This window comes from Acomys minous (assembly GCF_964271855.1).
Source record: "Acomys minous genome assembly, chromosome: 6".
In the NCBI taxonomy this organism is placed as follows: Eukaryota; Metazoa; Chordata; class Mammalia; order Rodentia; family Muridae; genus Acomys; species Acomys minous.
The window spans coordinates 28756162-28772340 of record NC_140487.1 but is presented as its reverse complement, the minus strand read 5'-3'; positions in this window follow the sequence as shown (position 1 = coordinate 28772340).

The window sequence follows — 16179 nt, the reverse complement described above, 5'->3', positions numbered from 1 at the left end:
TCTGTTTCAAAGGATGGCTGACAGCATTCTTGCAGTAGATAGTCCACAGAGGAAATGTGCAAGTTTTATATTAGTGTTTCCGTCACTGTTTCACCCCAAGACTTAACCAAACCCATGTGTTCAGAGAGATCTGTAAGAAGAAACATGCTCACACTACTTCATGCCTATAGGGGGAAAAACTTGTCTAAAATTAGTTTACTGGGACAGATGCATTCACTAGCTACAATTAAGAGAATCAGAGTCAAGAGTGATTGAATGGAAAAATCTAGGCTTTGCCTGCCAACTTAAATAGCACCATTTACTTATGCTGAAAAAGTAAAAAGTATTATTTTTATTTCTTTTCTCCCATCAAGTTTAGCTGGTGCTGCTCAATTACTTTTGGGAGAGGTGCCTTCCCTTAAGTGTGGCTGATCTACCAACATCAAGTCATTAAAGAGAACTAACTCTCCTCTCTCCATGCCACTCATGAAAGTAGTTCATTAGCTTTTGGTGGAACTGTGTGCTCACCTTTACTCTGACCCTGCTAGCATTTTTCAGGCTTGAGCTTGCATATGTCTTACACATGTTTTCATAATCACTATGAGTTAATACATGTAAACAGCCTGATTTATCTGGAAAACACTGTTCTTTGAAATCATTCTTTGTCTCTGGTTCTTACTATCTTTCCACCGCCATTCCACAAAGTGCTGTAAGGCTTGGGAACACATCCCATTTAAAGATAAGCTCACCAAGGTCTCTTATTCTATAATTGTTGACCAGTTGAGCATTTCTCTGTTAATTGCCATCTATTGAAAGAAAAAGTTTCTCTGAGTTGGGAAGAGTGATGCTCTATTTTCTAGGAATGCCAATAAGTCATTACTAGATGTTTTAATACTATGTCCACTTGGCATAATAGTATTGAGTCCTCCTCTAGCACCTATGACCTATCCAGTCACAGGTTTTTGACCTGTTAATAGTACCAGCAATGGGTCCCTTCTCATGGAGTCGATTTCATTATAACAAATGACTCATTATTCCCATATCATTGATGCACTATTGCACTAATGGGCACATCTTGTTAATGGCTATGTTAACTTTCAGAGCTCACAGATGGGTAAGATGGATGATTACTTTTCTCCTCCAGTAGTGTGGATATCATTTTCAAGCACTGTAAAAGGAAGCGACTAGGGATGAAGATTCATGGGAGTTCCAGTTTTATTTATTCACCTTGCTTGAGTCCACTGTGTTGTATATTCAGAAATAGGGCTTTCCATTAAGTTTTATAAGGCAACTAAGAACATTTTCAATAGCCTGTAAATTAGGTGGGGGTTGGGAGGAGGACTGTCAATCAATAACTTACAAACAGGTAACTTCTCAGTACTGAAGTTTCTATTTGCTATAGAAATATAGAGTGTCCATTTAAGGTATTGACCCTCCCTTGTAGGGTAGCTCCATTGAAACCCTCGTTATACTTATATGTATATGATGTATATGTATATATTTTAGGAAGCTTTGACAGTAGTAAGTTTTCATATTTTCCTCAAAACACTTATTGCTACTCGTCTCTCCCCCATAGACTTTTAATTACTCTGCCTTTCCACCTCCCACACAAATTTAACACTTCCTGATTTGTTATTCCCCTTTCATTACCTGTTTTTATTTCTTCTACCTTAAAAGCTCCTCTCAGACCCCCTTACTAATTTTATGACTTCAATGAATATTCCAAATGCAGAATATCAGCATTTATATGCCACCCACTGTTTTACTAAGTTAATAACATGTAAACAGCTTCTGTGAGTAACATGTTTCAAGATTTCTCACAGGTTACAACTATTCAATGTTGACTGGGTCTTTGGTCTTAGCTCAAGACTCTGATAGGAAGAGTCTGATAAGATCACTTGTATGGTGGTTTCAGGATTCATTTCCTCAAGTGTTGTTAGACTGTCTAATCCTTGTTTCCTTACTGGTTGTGCGGCAGAAATGGCTCTTGGTTTATAGCCACTCAAGTATTCTATAGAACATCTCAGAACATGACCATGAATTCTTATCAAATAAATCAATGGGGATACGAATAAGGAGAAAAATATTGTGGGCAGAAAGTGCAACAGAAACAAAAAAAGCATGATAAAGAATAACTCAAAGACAAAAAAATGGAACGATGGTCTATAAAATACAGTGAAATATAACCATTGCTTCATCATTTCACCCTTTACCCTGTGAATCCTTCACAAGCATTAATTTTTATATAAATATGAAAAAAATCACAACAAAGAGTGTAAATGCATAGTAAAAAATAATATTGAATACCTAGCCTCTGTTATAGAATGAATTAAACCAAGGAAGAAGGTCCATGACTTTGAAGACAGCCTAAGTTTTGTAGTCAGAGCTTGTCATCAAAAGAAATGTGAAACAATATAGACTGCAACAAATCTTAATTTTAAATTTTAAGAAGGTGTGTGCAAATGACCATTAGCACGGAATTGTTCATAGAATTTTGTTCACTTGAGCATACCAGAGAAATCTACTAGGATACATCCTTCAAATTCTAAAGACTTTAGTGGTAATTAAGTGTTAAATGATTAAATGTAGAATTAGAAGAGAAGAAAGGATAAACACAAATAACAATAATTTGCAGTAATGAGGGATTCTGTATAGTTAAGCTGTGAACTTATTATGAACTATGGATGGAGCAGAGTAGAGAATGTTCTTCCCACAAGGTAGTCTTCTAGAAATAATTTCATAAATCATGATAAGTGAATGTACTTTAAAGTAAGGACATGAACCTAATACTCTGCCATGTCCACATTATCTCTGTGGGAAAGGCAAAGGCCTGGGAGGAATATTATTGACTCCTTTTACGTGACCAAAGATGGCAAGATATAACACCAGATGTGTTACTTCTCAGTTGCTTAAAATAACCATAAATACCACCTCGTGTTTTTCTTGCTTTAATAACAAAAATGAGAAGGGCTTTGTTTGTACTACGTTTGAGCTCACATGCCTGAAGTCCCCTGGTACTTCATGTAGGTCTTGCTCTTATCCTTTGATCAGCTGAGGCTTAGCCTTGTTGGCCACAGCATGGGATGACACAGTAAAGCAGTATGCTCAGTAGTAGTGTACACTACAACTTTAAGAGAATAAAAACTAAAGAAGCATCTGCAAAATAAAACAAAATATTCACAAAACCTGAAGCTTTTAAACTATTATTGGCAATAGTGGTTGACTTCAATGGAGAAGAGGGTCTAGAAAACTTTGCAGGCATTCTAAATGTAAATGCAAGTTTCCAACTGTCTTCTAAATGTGTCTATCCATCTTCTGCTTGTTTATTCCTTAATTGATCTATTCATGATGTTCCCATCATAACAAAAGATGGATATTTTAAGGCAAATCTTTTTTTTTAATGAAATGTTTAGAAACTTCCTGCTTCAGCTATGAGGGCAAGGGATTTCATGCTCTCCATGATTTAAGGTGTTGTAGGTCAGGTCCTGGGTTACCTAATACACACAAGTCAGAACGAAGAGGACATAACTAGTGGCCTAGATGGTCAAGAAGTTCACACTATGTTTCCAGCAGAGAGTGACCTCACAGAACAATAGACAATAGCATGGTGGAGGCAGAATGTAAGTCCAGGAAGATGAGATCAGGCAACTGATCATCACGTTTGGAAATTTGATGAGTTGCTTGGGAAGTTCTATAATATAAAATCATTCAGCCAAAATATAGAGAGAATAAACAGAAAGTATAGACTTATTGAGCTAGATAATATGAGGACAAAAGTGAGGTACTTAAGAAATAAGATCTCAACGAGAATTACAATTGAAATATTAGTTGCTTGTAAAAGTAACATATGATTGAAACATAATTAGGGAAATCTTAATTTTTGAGAATTTAGAGTCACTGCCTCGTCTTATGCCAATTATGGAAAATGGTGAGCAGGTTTATAACTGACAAAATTGTCCCTTTTTCCCTTTCATAAGAAAAAATACCTTAAAATATTATTGAGTTATTAAGAAGATTAGAAGCTGCTTTTTTTATGTTCCAATTGGCTCACTTTCTATGTTTAGTTTACTTAATGAAAAATCATTGCAAACTGAAAAGTCTTTGTTTTATTAAAGGGGCAGAATTTTTAAAGATTTCTTAAAGTTAATTTTTATCAACATCATTGAAATGTACATGTTTCCCCTCAAACTTTATTGGTAAAGCTGTATAATAGGTTTATAACAAGTGTGCTGACACATATGAATTCACCCAAAGACAAGCTGTTTCCTGTTACTTATGAATATCATGTGCCAAGTGTATAATGTAGAAAAATTTGTATTCTTTCAAGAATGATAATTAAATGTCCAAAATCTGGCAGAGAGTATAGCTTTAAGTATATAAGTGGTGGGAGTGTATTGGTTATATCCAGTTCATAATCCCTTGTGGGATTTCTTAAGAATTAAGGGCTTTGGCAAGATTATTTGCTTCACTGAAATGTGAATTATGCAGGAATCAGAAGCATTGGGTAAATGTAAGCATATAATAATGAGAAATGAAATACGATTCATGCATAATTACTTCATCTATAGCTGCAGGTGGTAATAATGAAGCTTTGTAACTATAAAAATGATATTATAATTGATTCATAACTTTTTCAGTCTGTTAAAAAATTGAATCTTTTAGTGCTTTCTTCAATAGCCAAATTTAATCCTTAAATGAAAGATTAAGAGACCTGTTTTTTTTTTCACTAATTAAAAAACTAAAATAATTATTTTAGGAAACATGATTTAATAAGATGTAAAACTATATCAAAAAGTGATTCCGTGATATGATCTTGATCACATATTTAAATACTGATCTCTAAATATCTGCTTGAAAATGCAGTTCTTATATGTCCCATGAAAGTCTTCACCTACCAGGAAAGTGGGATAGATGTGAGGACATCCATTTGGGACTCTAGATGAGAGAAGTATGGGAGAATGGGGAAATAGAAGGATCCAGAGGGTCCTAGAAACCTACAAGTAGAACATTATGAGGGCAGATCTGGGCCCAGGGGTTCTCCACCAAACTATGGCACCAACCAAGGACAATACGTGCAGTAAACATTGAGTGCCATGGGGAGGCCCGGTGGCACTCAGGGGAAGGATAGCAGGCTTTATACCCTATGATCATATACAGGGGGAGGAGGTCCCCCTCAGTCACAGTCATAGAGGAGGGGAATAGAGTGAAAGTGGGAGGGAGGGAGGAATGGGAGGATAGAAGGGATCGGATAACAACTGAGATGTAATATGAATGAATTAATAAATAAATAAAAATTTAAAATGCAGTCCTTAAAACCACATTTTTATGGATTAGAGAAAAGAGGAGGAAGAGCTGCTGTACATCAGCACACCACCTATAGATGGTCATGACCCTGCATTGGGTGGTTCTAATTCTTGGCTACGAATCATAGATGAATAAAACCAAAGACAGAGGTATACATATGCAGAACAGCTGCGGTGGAGTTCTGAAGAAGAAGCACAGCACTCTTAAAGCTCATCATGTGTATTGTATGCCCTTGAATAGGAGGTGGAATTATTCAACAAAGAGGCAAGTTTGGCTAGTCTCAGAAGGAGCAGTCTCTGCGGAGAGGCGTCCTTAATCTGGAAACATCTGGTGGGGAGAGACAGCTATGACCTATGGTTTTGCACTAACTGTCAACATTTTCACGTGTGACCATGGAAGGATTTTCTGCTGTTTTAAAGTTAATCAATATTATTAGTATGCCCGGCCAGCACTCAATTAAGACACAGACACTTGTTATATTTTAAAATAGCCTCAGTTAACCTGGGGCAGGAAAGACATTAATCCTCTAAACTGTTTCCCAAAGTGGGATAGGTATCTCATATCTGCCCCAATCACATGCCATCTGTTTCTAATAACTGCTATCAAGCACCAAGCACCTCTCACCCATAATCCCAAATACTTGTTAATGTCCTTCATCTGGGCCAAATCTTCCATCCATGTCAGCCATGTGCTTCTCTTCCATATAACCCATGGTGGCCCCCTTTTCTGACTCCTCTGGTCTCTCTTCTTTCTTCTTCCCCGGATTCCTCTCTCTCTCCAAGCCTGGGAGCCTTACCTACACCTATCTCACCTGCCTGCCCAGGTGGGATGACTTTTTTTTAATAAGCATCAAAATACATCAGACCATCCCCTAACAATCTCCCTTTTCTGATTTAATAAAAGGCCATTTTTATGTATACAGGAGGAACAATTATGAAAAATTATAAGTATAACTTACATACATAATGTATAAGGAAAAGGTATTTGGCAACTTTGCAGAAAATATTATCTATTCTATCTTGGCGAGTCTAAAGTTTTGAATCTAAATCAACATCTATTAAAGCTTATATCATATCTATCAACTAAAAGTATCTATCTAGACCTGAAAGTATATTCTTAACTCCTAAACAACTAAGCTTAATTTTAAAACTAACTATCTGGCCCTCAACACCATCAGAGACTTGAGAAGGAATAAATTTAACTAAGTAAACAGGAAGTGTAGTTTGGCCGCTTCCAAAATGAAAAAATGACAGAGACAATTTATTTCCTGACTCGTCACTCCAAACTCTCTATAACATTGGAGCATCATCTTCCGCCTTCTGGCCCAAATATATGACAAACATATTGTGTAAAACAGGAACCATTGAGGACTTGCTCACCCTGTCTTGGAAGAGTCTGGCCATCAACTCTGCCTGTATCCAAGTTTGTCTATTTTAGGCAGAATTTTGTCTGTGGGAGAAACGAGGACATTTTTGTCCAGTGGCTGTTTTGCCACACTCAAATCCATCTCCACAAGAAGGTTCTGTAATGCTCATCATCCTCTTTGAGGTAAGTTGAGTGTTTCCAGGAGTTAACCTGTCTCATTGTCAATGATTCCTTAAATTAATAAAAAAAAACATTTTAAATGCCATATTCTGTAGTTCTCTGAGATTTTTGAAGACCATATCTAACTATTTTACCTTATCTATTTATAAGATTATATCTATGTGTTAAACCTAGGCTGTACTTTCTTATACTTGACATGACCATATATTGATCAACAATTTACTTAATTATTCTAAACAGTATATAATAACACTATTAAAGTGCCGGAAGTAAACCATGCATTAATTGAGTTGTATGTGTATAACAACTCATAGTAGAGAAGAAATATAATGTGTGAAGAATAATATTAAATTTGAATTCTATTTCAATGTACCCAAATTAATCTTAGTTTGTATCAATATACAAAATTATATTTCAATAAATTAAAATTAACCTTATTTGTGAGTAACAATTAAAGCCTTAAGTTGAGGAATAAATTCAATAATCTACATCCCTACATATCTCTATACTCCCCATTTTTTATTTATAACTCCTATCTCCATACCTTATAATGAATATATATGTATATATATCCCGAGAAAGCAACCAAAAACCTAACAAAACCCCTTTAAGGGAAAAGGGGCATTTTTCTCTTAAAGTTTCTCTAGGCTGTTTTGGGGCAGAGAGTACCTGTAGGGACCCAACTAAAACTGGGGGGGAAAAGGTTAAATAAGCTAGGAATATTTGTGGTTCAGCCTCTAAATGTTGAGAAAATCTAGGCTTAATATTAAGTCATGTGTGGGACAGACTGAAATGCTGGAACAATTGGGATCAGGAGCCTCCTTTGAAGCTGTCCTCTCTGATGAGGAACAGCAATCAAAGGACTCGGGGCTGGAACATGAAGGATGGAGAATGTCAGCATCTCAGCGTGCAGGAGGAATGAATCCTTTTAGGTTTGATCCAGGGTCAGTGTCTGGTTCTCTTATTGTTGGAAGATGGTCTGATATATTTTGATGTTAATTAATAAAAAGCCATCACACTTGAGCAGGGCAGATGTGATAGGTGTAGGTAAAGTTCCCAGGCTTGGCAAGAGAGGAATCCTGGGAAGAAGGAAGAAGAGAGACCAGAGGAGACAGAGAAGGAGGCCACGATGGGTTAGATGGAAGAGAAGCACATGGCTGACATGGATGGAAGCCCAGATGAAGGACATTAGCAAGTATTTGGGATTATGGATGGGAGGTAGTTTGATAGAAGTTATTAGAAGCAGATGGCATGGGATTGGGGCAGGTATGAGATACCTTCCCCACTATGGGAAGTAGTTTAGAGGATTAATGTCTGCCCTGCCCGAGGTTAACTAAGGCTATTTTAAAATATAACAAGTGTCTGTGTCTTAACTGATTGCTAGCCGGGCATACTGATAATACAGATAATTTAAAAGCAACAGTTTTCCTTCTTCAGAGGTTCACCATGAGGAAGGCTTTAGCACGCCTATCGGTCTTAGCCATGGATTCCTTGGCATGCTCATGTCTGTTATGCCAACATTACCCAGATTGTGAGGCCCCCCAAAAAAGACCAGCAGGTCTCGATACCTATACAAGAAACATGCGTAAGGCAGGGTCCTGTATCACGGGCTCAGAGCTTCGGATCATCATCCTTCCTGGTGCAGCAGGATAGGAGAGTGATGCCGGAGCTTCAAGGGTAATGGGTTTATAAGGAAAGACTGTAACTAGGGGTGAGGTTCACAGGGAAGTAAGGAAAAACCCATAAGCAGGGGTCACGAGTCTCAGGAATGTAGTTCTTCAGGCAAGTTGGGTTCAGGAGGCTGAATCTCCAGAGATCATTGATGTTAATTGTATCTTCCGGAGAGTGCTGGCAGGTTTAGTTTATGGCAGAGCGTGATCTTTCCCAGAATGCAGGTAGTAGTAGAATCACCTGGAGGACAACGTTCTCACAGCCCATGGTGTTAATTGTAGAACATAAATTACATATAGACTATGGCATTAATTTTGCCCCTACAATGTCAACAGTACACTTTCACTGAGGGCTTCACTATCTCCCTACAATAGAGTGACTTTTGACATTCGGAAATTAGTTAGAGAGGAATAGACACACACACACACACACACACAGAGAGAGAGAGAGAGAGAGAGAGAGAGAGAGAGAGAGACAGAGACAGAGACAGAGACAGAGACAGAGACAGAGACAGAGACAGAGACAGAGACAGACAGAGAGACAGAGACAGACAGAGACAGAGACAGACAGAGACAGAGACAGAGAGGAGAGAGTTATCTTTTACTACAGTGTAAGGGATGCAGTGTATCAATGTCTATCTTCATCTTGCAACCTTTTTTTTTTTTCTTCTGTCTAAAACACCAGAATGGACTTTTAAACAATGGCTGCAGTGAATTATGACTACACTGGTAGCTGAATCTGAAAAAGGTGTGTGTGTGTGTGTATGTGTGTGTGTGTGTGGGTTTGTGTGTCTGTATTTGTATGTGTGTTGTTTTGCTATTTCTGTTTGCTGTTAGCTTTGGGGTTTCTGTGGGACTTTTTGTTTTGTTTTATTTGGTTTGGGTTGGTTTTTGAGATAGAGCCTCATTATCTAGCCATGACTGTCTTAAAACCTACAATATAGACAAGTATAGCATTAAAAAACAATCTTCTTGGCTCTGCCTCCCAAGCGCTGGAATTAAAGGTGCGTGCTACCACTCAGACTGGCAAACACTTTCTTTATTGTTCATAAGCAGGATAATGTTTTATAGATTTCCCACTTTAGGCTGACTGGAGACTTGCATGTGTGGGCCTTTTTGTTCTGTACATGTTTCCTACTGTCCTGGTGTGTAGTTCTAGGTTTCTCCTTCCTGGGGCTATCTCAGTGACTATAGCTACTTGCTCTCTATCCAGCTACTGTACAGTGTTATAGTCATTACTTTGTCCGCCAATACGTGCAGTTTTCACATATTTATGTTTCATGCCTTAATCTCTTATCATAGACTTTGACAGGAATAGCAAAGATTAAAAGGTAGCTTACAAATAACTGAAAATTATTTCTGTGGTTCTGAAGGTTGTGGAGACTAAGATAAAAATCAAGGTACCAGAGTTCATGTGAGATCTGACTTTCACATGAACTCTGGTGCCCCATTTCTGACCACATCTCCTGGATGAGGAGGCTTGGTGGCATTCAGAGGAAGGATAGCAAGTTACCAAGAAGAGACTCGATACCCTAAGAGCATATATAGGCGGGAGGAGGTCCCCCTCAGTCACAGACATAGGGGAGGGGAGTAGGGGGGAAGCGGGAGGGAGGGAGGAATTGGAGGATACAAGGGATGGGCTAACAATTGAGATGTAATATGAATAAATTAATAAAAAAAAAAACCAAGGTACCAGCATCTGGTCTTTATTGATAGCTTTTCTGCTAAGTACAAACTGGAAAACTTTGGAAAGAAAAGTAGGGAAGAAACCCATGTTTTTATATGGCAAAAATGAAAGAATGTGCCCTAATCACGGGTGCCTATTTTAGTGGCATTGTAGATACCACATGCCCAAACATCTCCCTATGGTTCAAGTTTTCAACAGTGTTAATTTGGTGTTTAATTTCAACATGAGTGAAAATTTCTGAGCCATAGCATAAATGTCCAGAAAAATAACACTATAAATGAAATATACAATAGATTTTATGAAACCATTAGAATAGATGTCTTAAAATGAGCCTGATATATAACTTGGTGGTAGGCTGTTTGCATCTTATTAATTTAATCTTCATGGGGGGTGTCTCAAAAGATTTATTTTAGAATACAGAGAAGCCATGGGATCTCTTCTTCAATTTACTTTGAAAGACTGCAACAATTTCTTTTGTGAATAGTGTGAATGTGGTTATACTGCTAGATATTAAAACATAATGAAAATTGAAAGAATATGAGCTTTTCCAAGTTAGGAAGAGAGGGATCAAATATAAAAGGTAGAAATATTATAAACAAATTCAATATAAATTAATAGGTAAATGTCAATGGGTACGTTATAGACTATTTTATTATATGGTAATATAATTATATGGTAAAAGTAGCTAATAATATCTTGGAGAGAGATAAGATAAATTATAAGATAATATCACAGGAAAGATTCATTTTATTGGTCTAATTAAAGATAAAATTATCCATTAAAGACCTATGTAATTTAGTATCAGATGTATGCCTCCCTTTAAAAAATAACAATAGATATTATCCTTGGAAAAACATTGTCTCCAATAAAATGGAGCAAATTGAATACTATTTCTCAGATTAATGTTAATATTAATACTTGAATTAGCATTTGAGTTTTTATATGAGATGGTCCTTTTCAGTTCAGTTTACTATCTCATCTGTTGTAAACTTTAAATGGCCTTGGAAACTAAATACAAAGTGTTTTGCAGTAACTACATATTTTAGACTATTTCCAGAATTAAAACCTGAAAGCATTTGTATTTTCTAAGCACAATTAAATAACTTTATGAATAAATGCAAACACACAAAGTGTGTGCACGATTGTTACATAAAATCTTCATTACATCACAGATATAATCCAAATGTATAAATGCTGTGTTAGGAAAGGATCACAATATAAAAAAATAATATGTAGCAATATTAACTGACCTTTCAACTCCTTCAGTATTTTACAATTGGAATTAAATGATTGACTGGCACCAAAAGAAGAGCTTTGTAAACTGTAATGTACCATCCAAGGGAAAGATCTGATTTTTACTGATATCTTCAAGTATGTGTTTCCAATATACTGAGAGTATGAAAACCAAAGAAATAAAAACTGTATAACCTTTACTATTTCCTTGGAGTTCACATAATAATTTTAATATTTTAGAAGAATAGCTTTCTAATGAAATGGGACTAATGCCAATGAGATTTATAATAATCTATTGTCATGAAATCACTCTTTCCAGAGATTTATAATTATCTTTTGTCATGAAATCACTCTTTCCATATTTGTACAAGCATATCATTTTAAGCTACTCTAAAAAATGCATGCTTTTAATTTTTAAAAATAATCATTAAAATGATATGAAGCAGCCTCCACATGTCATCTCTCCTGAGCTCCATACAAAAATGCTTACAAAGAGAATTCAGAATGTTGGCCATGAAGGAAACAGCATACTGGATTTATCAACTTTTTCCTTGGGGAGACCGAATCAGTTCAGCCTCAAATATCAGCTGTGTTTCTAAATGAAATAGGGAAAAGAAGGATACTGAAATAGAAAATGAATATTGAAATGAGATACATGTTACATAGACATTGCAAATATCCCATTTGTAACTGTCTGAGTTTTTCTGCCCACGCTGCAACAACACCTTTTCCCCATAAGCAATAAGAATAGCTCAGTGTCTTTTCCTTTAGGAGTTTCATAACAACAGAAAGCATTCAAAAGTACATTTGTCATTAGAATCCTAAAACATTTTGAATCTATGATAATTCCATTACTTTTAGCCATAAAATGACAATTGATGAAGCTAACAATCTTTACTTTTATATTCTCTGAAATTGCTTTTGTTTATGTTGCTGTTGTTGATGTTTTATTATTGTTTGAGATGGGACGTTCAATCTGTCATCAGGACAGGCCTGAAACTTACCGTGTATCCAGATCGGCCTGTAATTCACTATGTTCTGAGACTGGTCTGGAGCTATGGAAACCTTGCAGCTTCAGCCTCCCAAGTGCTGTGATTATAGCCATGCACCAACACCTATGTTGGCCATTCCATTCTTAAACAATTAATATTTGTTATGCTGTGTGTAGAAAACCATAAATCCTTTACTCATAGGCAATGTAACCTTATATGAATCATTCTCAACATCACTGTAGAACTACTTTTCACAAAGCCTACTGGTGAGAATTGTGGGAGGGTCTCAGTACTTAAGACACACACTATTTTTGTAGGTTTCAGTTTGCATAGTTCTGAAAGGTATAGGTTTCATGTTGTGTATCACAATGGAGGAGCTTCTATGCGTATGTCTCCTGTCCTTTACCTCCTCTTCTATAGTCATATATTTGCCGTAATCTGCCACCTACTGTTAATGTCAACATTTAATCTTCATCATTATCAATAAATACTACTTTTTCTAAATATATTTATTGTCAATTTCCTCAATAGCAATAATACTTTTTTCTGTTATCTATTCTTGACTCATCTAAAGAGTTTTACCAGGCCGTGAGCTTTCTTTTTTCTTTCTTTCTTCTTTAACCGTTTTAGCATTTCAGAACCAATACCTATACTCTTAATGATCTCACCCACTATTGATAGATTAGACATGCGTAGGATCACTTTCAATCTGATTGAATTAATTCTTCCGTTTACTGTTGAGACACCTGTGCAGCTGAGCATATATATGCTCACATGAAATTAAATAAAAAGTAAAAAAAAAAAAAAGACAAACTGAAAGTATAGGCAGCAATGAATATTTAAAAGAGAATTATACTCAAGAGATAAAAATACACTAAAGTTAAACAAAACTAACATTTATTTGTAAAAATCTAAAACCTAATAGAAGAAGTGGAGTAATCATACTGACATGAAAACATATTGGAAGACTGGAGTATAAACCAGAGCAATATATGTAAAAATGTGTATAGATGTAAAGAAAATAAATTCTAAAAAATTAAGGTGCATGAAAGATTTAATAAGGTCAACTGTGTCATATTTATTCCTTTTAAATAAAGACATGGCATGAATAATATTTTAAAATAACATTGTAACTGAGTTACTTATATAAGAAGAAAGAGAATAGATAGAAATTATTTACATTAAAGAAGTATATCAAAGCATGCTATTGAATCCTATGTAACACAGGAATCAGGGAATTATAGTTTAATATTTTTAATATACTTAAAGAAAGTATCTTCTTCAAATAATGATGAAATTGACAAAGTTGAGAATATCCACAAGAAAATATGTAAATGGCATCAACAGTAGGTTCAAAAAGATTTGCTTATGACATACAGACCCGACATCATGAAGAGTGAGTTAATAGAAGAGATAAATAAAAATGTAATATTTTAAGTAGATGTAGTTATATATAATACATACAAATACTACTACTACTACTACTAATAATAATAATAATAATAATAATAATAATGTCTAATAAAATTTTAGAAAAAGAACTACTAAGAAAATACAGAAAAATATAAATTATTTGGAAATGTCTAAAGTGTGTTAAGTTTTTAGGAAGATGGTGTTTGAGTTATAATCCTTTGTTGGATTCTTTACTGTATGCAGAGGAAGAAAAAAAATCTGTGTTTAGAACTTCGAGACATGTCTTGTAAACAGACAGTCTTACTTGCTTTTAAAAACTTAGCAGAAACCAATCTACAATGTACTTAAATTAGAAACTTTAAACCCCTAGGTTTAAAACCAGAATGTAAAAGCCCAACATGAAAAATAACAATGGCCCAGGGTCCCTCCCCAGAGAAAAAAAACTGCAGATCCAGGGACAAGTGGGAGTATGGCCTGGGAAATCTGTCCTAAAGGTGAAAGGGGACCTCCCTTCCCTTTTCGTTCTGAAGTCAGCAGGAGGTTTTTGTGGGAAATGGTGTTGTGCAGCTGGTTCTGTCCCCTCTGCCTCCCTAAAGCCTTGAGCAGTGAAGGGTTTTCTGGAGGATCCCCTAAGTCACCACCTTTCTCCAAGTGGTAGATTCTCATAGCCTAGCACTAGACATTAGACATCACTTGTGCAGAACTTGAGAGCCAGCAAGGGGTGGGGCAGCATCCAACCCCATTCTTTAGTTCTGTAAATAACCTTTGCTGAATAAATGTAGAGCCAGGGGGCAGGGGAGGAGGGAGAAATAACAATGGATAGTAGGATAAACAATGAAAACAATGTGCCAAGTGTAAGATGAAAGACTGAATATAAAATGCATAAAATGATAAAGTACACAACAGAAGATGATATGTTTCAGTTCACAGGACACAAGACTGCAATAAAAGCTCCAATTATGAAACATTACACATTAGTTAAAATTGATGGCAAAATATAGAAGTTGTGGTACAACTTGAAAACAGTACCCAAGAGAATGATCATGTAGTTTATTCTTTTAAAATATACTTTAATGTCTTTAAAATTTGTGTAGGTATTTTGATAGGGATTACATTGAATCTTACCAAATTGCTTTTGGTAAAATGGCCATTTCTCCTATGTTAATTCTTCCAATCCATGAATAAGGGAGATCCTCCCATCTTCTGATGTCATCTTCAAACTCTTTCTTCAGAAATTTGAAGTTTTTTTCAAAGAAGTCCTTCACTGGCTTGGTTAGAGTAACTCCTAAATATTTTATATTGCTTGTGGCTAATGTGAAGGTTGTAGTTTTCCTAATTTCTTCCTCTTCATGATTGTCATTTGTACATAAGAGAGATACAGACTTTTTTTAGTTAAGTTTGTATCCAGGCAATTTGCTGAAGGGATGGCTCTAGAAACAATCATACAGAGTGAGTTAACCCAGAACCAGAAAGAATCACATGGTATACACTCACTTATAATTGGGCACTAGCCCAAAAGATGTGTCCCATGAAAGTCTTCACTTACCAGGAGATTGGGATAGATGTAAGGACATCACACTGGGACTCTTGGTAAGAGAAATATAGGAGATGGGGACTAAAAGGATCCAGAGGATATCAGAAACCTACAAGAAGAACCTTATAATGGGTGGATCAGGGCCCAGTGGGATCTGTTCTAACTATTGTACTAACCAAGGACATTACAAGTAGTAAACATCGAACCCCTACTTGAATCTAGCCAATGGACAGAACATTCTCCACAGTTAGGTGAGGACCAGGGAGTAACCCTGACATGAATTCTGGTGCCCCATATTTGACCACTTCTCCTTGGTGGGAAGCCCTGGTGGCACTCAACAAAAGAATAAGCAGCTTGCCAAGATGAGACTTGATAGCCTATGACCATATAGTGGGGGAGGAGGCCCCCCTTGTTCTTAGACCTAGGGGAGTGGAGTAGGGTGAAAGTCGGAGGGAGGGAGGAAAAGGAGGATACAATTGATGGGATAACAATTGAGTTGTAATTTGAATAAATTCAATCTGGTCTCTTGAAAAAGTGTACCAAATTAATGATACTAGGATTTGTATTTGTATTTGTAACTACCTAACTGGAAACATCCCATTGCTAGTAAACATCATATGAATCAACTATAGCTAATCTGAAAAAATATTTTGAAAAAAAGGCAAAATGCAGAACATTTATTTCATTCTTTTCTGGGAGACAGGGAGTAGATTATTCAGTTTATTGATGTGTCAAGAACCAGCGCTCAGTCAAATTAAGCACAAAACAAAGAATAAAAACCTTTATACTAATACAAAAGGTGTTGTGAATTAATTTTTCCAT